Source organism: Dendrobates tinctorius, unplaced genomic scaffold (assembly GCF_039654945.1).
Source record: "Dendrobates tinctorius isolate UK_male_01 unplaced genomic scaffold, ASM3965494v1 ptg000043l, whole genome shotgun sequence".
NCBI classification, from domain to species: Eukaryota; Metazoa; Chordata; class Amphibia; order Anura; family Dendrobatidae; genus Dendrobates; species Dendrobates tinctorius.
In genome coordinates this window covers 6,383,247-6,388,843 of record NW_027361711.1, presented here as the reverse complement: position 1 = coordinate 6,388,843, position 5,597 = coordinate 6,383,247, and positions in this window count along the sequence as shown.

Genomic DNA, 5,597 nt, shown 5'->3' with positions numbered 1-5,597 from the left:
CAGTGAGTGGCAGTGTGTGAGGGGAGCGGGTCAGCAGCAGCTGCCGGACAACAGGTCGCTAACAAGCTGCAGCCGAGTCACCAGCCAACCGGTTTTTCGTATTCTGAACATGCTGAGGGATTTAGAAACCTACAAACTGGACCAATACCCACAAATGGAATATAAAAATGGGGTTACACGGATATAGGACCGAGTATAACGTTCCAAAATTAAGGAAAATCAGGATATGCACTACTGAGAAGTTAATGCTAAAAATACAGAGCGTTATTAGGGTATGTGCACACGCTGCGGACCCACAGCAGTTTTAGCTGCGGTGTACAGTACCATTCAAAAGAATGGTAAAAAAAACCCCGCTGTGTAGACGTTGCGGAAAAATCCGTGAGGATTTGCTGCGGTTTTGAAACCGCAGAAAGAAGTGACATGTCAATTCTTTCTGCGGAATCCGCAGCAGGTTCCTATCTCCACCATTGTGGAGATGGTAAAACCGCAGATAATCCGCAGGTCTTTTGACCTGCGGTTTATCTGCGGTTTTTGCAAAATCCGGATTCCGCAGCGTCTGCACACACCCTTAAAGTTCAACAAAAAATATTAACCCCTTCACCCCCAAGGGTGGTTTGCACGTTCATGACCGGGCCAATTTTTACAATTCTGACCACTGTACCTTTATGAGGTCATAACTCTGGAACGCTTCCATTGATCCCGGTGATTCTGACATTGTTTTCTCGTGACATATTGTACTTCATGTTAGTGGTAAAATTTCATTCAAATAACTTGCGTTTATTTGTGAGAAAAACGGAAATTTGGCGAAAATTTTGAAAAGTTCGCAATTTTCCAACTTTGAATTTTTATGCCCTTAAATCACAGAGATACGGCACACAAAAAACTTAATAACTAACATTTCCCACATGTTTACTTTACATCAGCACAATTTTGGAACCAAAATTTTTTTTTGTTAGGAAGTTATAAGGGTTAAAAGTTGACCAGCGATTTCTCATTTTTACAACACCATTTTATTTTTAGGACCACATCACATTTGAGGTCACTTTGAGGGGTCTATATGATAGAAAATACCCAAAAGTGACACCATTCTAAAAACTGCACCCCTTAAGGTGCTCAAAACCACATTCAAGAAGTTTATTTACCCTTTAGGTGCGTCACAGGAATTTTTTTGAATATTTAAAAAAAAATGAACATCTAACTTTTTCCCAAAAAAAATACTTCAGGTTCAATTTTTTTTATTTTACCAAGGGTAACAGGAGAAATTGGACTGCAAAAGTTATTGTGCAATTTGTCCTGAGTACGCTGATACCTGATATGTGGGGGGGAACGACTGTTTCGGCACGTGGCAGAGCTCAGAATGGAAGGAGCGCCGTTTGACTTTTTCAATGCAAAATTGGCTGGAATTCAGATTGGACGCCATGTCATGTTTGGAGAGTCCCTGATGTACCTAAACAGTGGAAACCCCCTACAAGTGACCCCATTTTGGAAACTAGACCCCTCAAGGAACTTATCTAGATATGTGGTGAGAACTTTGAACCCACAAGGGCTTTACAGAAGTTTATAATGTACAGCGGTACAATTAAAAAATCATATTTTTTCCACAAAAATGATCTTTTCACCCCAATTTTTATATTCCCAAGGGTAACAGGACCCTAAAAGTTATTGTGCAATTTGTCCTGAGTACGCTGATACCCCACGTGTGGGGGTAAACCACTATTTGGGCGCATGGCAGAGCTCGGAAGGGAAGCAGCGCCATTTGACGTTTTTGACTGGAATTGAGATCGGACATCATGTCGCGATTGGAAAACCCCTGATGTACCAAAACAGTGGAAACCCCCCACAAATGACACCATTTTGGAAACTAGACCCCCTAAGGAACTTATCTAGATGTGTGGTGAGAACTTTGAACCCCCCAGTGCTTCACAGAAGTTTATAACGCCCAGGCGTGAAAATAAAAAATTCGTATTTTTTCCACAAACATGATCAATTAGTCCCCAATTTTTTTATTTTCCCAAGGGTAAGAGGAGAAATTGGACCCCAAAAGTTGTTGTCCAATTTGTCCTGAGTACGCTGACACCCCATATTTGGGAGAAAACTACTGTATGGACACACGTCAGGGCTCGGAAGGGAAGTAGTGACGTTTTGGAATGCAGACTTTGATGGAATGGTCTGCGGGTGTCATGTTGCCTTTGGAGAGCCCCTAATGTACCTAAACAGTGGAAACCCCCCACAAATGACCCCATTTTGAAAACTAGACCTCCTAAGGAACTTATCTAGATGTGAGGTGAGCACTTTGAACCCCCAAAGGCTTCACAGAAGTTTATAATGCCAGGGCATGAAAATAAAAAAATCGTATTTTTTCCACAAACATGATCAATTAGTCCCCAATTTTTTTATTTTCCCAAGGGTAACAGGAGAAATTGGACCCCAAAAGTTGTCCAATCTGTCATGAGCACGCTGACACCCCATATGTGGGAGAAAACTACTGTATGGACACACGTCGGGGCTCGGAAGGGAAGCAGTGACATTTTGGAATGCAGACTTTGATGGAATGGTCTGCGGGTGTCATGTGCGTTTGGAGAGCCCCTGATGTACCTAAACTATTGAAACTCCCCACAAGTGACCCCATTTTCGACACTAGGCCCCCCACGGAACTTATCTAGATGTGTGGTGAGCACTTTGAACCCCCAAGTGCTTCACAGAAGTTTATAACGCTCGGGCGTGAAAATAAAAAAATCATTTTTTCCACAAAAATGATATTTTTGCCCCCAATTTTTTATTTTCCTAAGGGTAACAGGAGAAATTGGACCCCAAAAATTGTTTTGCAATTTGACCTGAGTAGGCTGATACCCTACATGTGGGGGTAAAACACTGTTTGGGCGCATGGCAGAGCTTGGAAGGGAAGGAGCACCATTTGACTTTTTCAACTCAGAATTGGCTGGAATTGAGATCAGACGCCATGTTGCATTTGGAGAGCCCCTGATGTGCCCAAACAGTGGAAACCCCCAATTCTAACTCCAACCCGAACCCCAACACACCCCTAACCCTAATCTCAGCCCTAGCCCTAACCCTAGCCCTAACCCTAACGGAAAAATGGAAATAAATACATTTTTTTTTATTTTATTATTTTTCCCTAACTAAGGGGGTGATAACGGGGGGTTTGATTTACTATTTAAGGCGGTTTTTATGTTTGGCGGCTGTCACACGCTAAAAGACGCTTTTTATTGTAAAAATAGTTTTTGCATCACCACATATTGAGAGCTCTAATTTTTCTGTATTTTGACCCACCGAGTCATGTGAGGTCTTATTTTTTGCGGGACGAGTTGACGTTTTTATTGGTACCATTTTTGGGCACATGACATTTTTTGATCGCTTTTTATTCCGATTTTTGGGACGCAGAATGAACAAAAACCAGCGTTTCATGAATTTCTTTTGGGGGGGTGCGTTTACACCGTTCCGCGTGCGATAAAATTGATAAAGCGGTTTTATTCTTCGGGTCAGTACGCTTACAGAGATACCTTATTTAGGTCTTTTTTTATGTTTTGTTGGGTTTATGCAATGAAAACTATTTTATCTAAAAAATAATTATTTTTGCATCGCTTTATTCTGCGAGCTATAACTTTTTTATTTTTTTGCGGATGTTGCTGTGTGGTGGCTCGTTTTTTGCGGAACAAGATGATGTTTTCAGCGGTACCATGGAAATTTATATGCGTCTTTTTGATCGCACGTTATTACACTTTTTGTTTGGCGGTATGATAATAAATCATTATTTTTTGCTTCGTTTTTTATTTTTATTTTTTAAGGGGTTCGCTAAAGGGGTTAACTAATGGGACAGTTTTATAGGGCGGGTCGATACGGACGCGGCGATACCTAATATGTGTACTTTTATTGTTTTTTTTTTTATTTCTAAAAAATGGATTTATTTGGGGAATATTTTTTTTTTTTTTCTAATTTATTTGGCGATTTTTTAAAATTTATTTTAACACTTTTTTTTTTTTTTTTTTTTTTACTTTATTAAATAGTCCCAGGTGGGACATCACTGTCCTGTGACAGATCGATCTGTCACATCACAGATCACTGTGACAGATCAGCAATCTGTCACAGGCACTGCAGAAGGCTTCCTCATGCCTGCGCTTTGCAGGCACTGAGGAAGCCAGCTTCCTGCAGGCCCCCGAAGGTCCCCGTCGCCATCTTGGATTCGGGGGCCTGCAGGAAAGGAGCCCCCGGCAGCAGCGCTGCACATTGCGCTGCCGTGGGGGGCTCAGGGAAGCACGGAGGGAGCCCCCTCCCTGCCGATGCTTCCCTTTAACCCCCGGTACACCGCGATCATGTTTGATCGCGGTGTGCAAGGGGTTAACGTGTCGGGGGCGGTCCGTGACCGCCCCTGACACATTGTGCCGGGTGTCAGCTGTGATAATCAGCTGACACCCGGCCGCTGATCGCGGTAGACGTACTATCCCGTCCATGGGCATAGGGTCCCGGGTCCCATGGACGGGATAGTACGTCTCATGTCAGGAAGGGGTTAATAAAATACAAGGATGGCAGTGGTAAACCAACAGGCAGATAAACAGATAACCATCAGCATATATATGGGACGGGCTAAAAAGAATGAACATAATAACTTATAGGTCCAAAGAGATGGAGACGTATTAGAGATTTCTTAGACATCTCGGATATGAAATGAACATGAAATATACCGTGTTTCCCCGAAAGTAAGACCCTGTCTTACATTAATTTTACCCCAAAAAGTCCCACCCTGTCTTACTTTCGGGGGAGGTCTTACATTAGCCGAAAAAAAATGACAATTTCTTTTTAACCAATAAATTAACATTTATTAACATGCTGTTATACCCCATAACATTGCCGTATCCCACTGCACACAGCCCCACACCCCATAACAGTGCCGTATCCCACTGCACACAGCCCCACACCCCATAACAGTGCCGTATCCCACTGCACACAGCCCCACACCCCATAACAGTGCCGTATCCCACTGCACACAGCCCCACACCCCATAACAGTGCCGTATCCCACTGCACACAGCCCCATACCCTATACAGTACATGTTTCCCTACTTGGTTTTTAAATGCTGGACGTTTTCCTCTGCGGTGCGGCTGTGGGTGCGGAAGGCCTGTGCTGCAGGGAACGCTGTGCCAATCAGCAGGGAAACAGCGGTGACGTGGGGCTGGGGCGGCCAATTACAGCCCGAGCTGCTGGACCAATCAGTGCTCGAGCCGGGGGGCCGGCGGTGACGTGGGGAACAGGGGCGGCCAATGAGCTGTTGAGCTGGGCGGATTGCGGGGTTAACACGGCGAGTTAACCCCATGAGCGCTGGACCCGCCCAGCTGCACCTGAGGACACCTCTGGAGCCTGGGGACCCAATGGGGGACAGCGGCGGCCCAAAGGTAAGGGCCTTACATTTCACAGCGGCCCCCAACCCTGCCTTACATTCGGGGGAGGCCTTACATTGAAGGACCCCCCGTAACCCCCACCCTGTCTTACTTTCAGGGGGGGGGGGGGGGGGAAACACGGTATGTAGATAATAGAGGAATGATCACATACATTCTAAAATTCCAGCAGAGCATTGTAAGAAACTC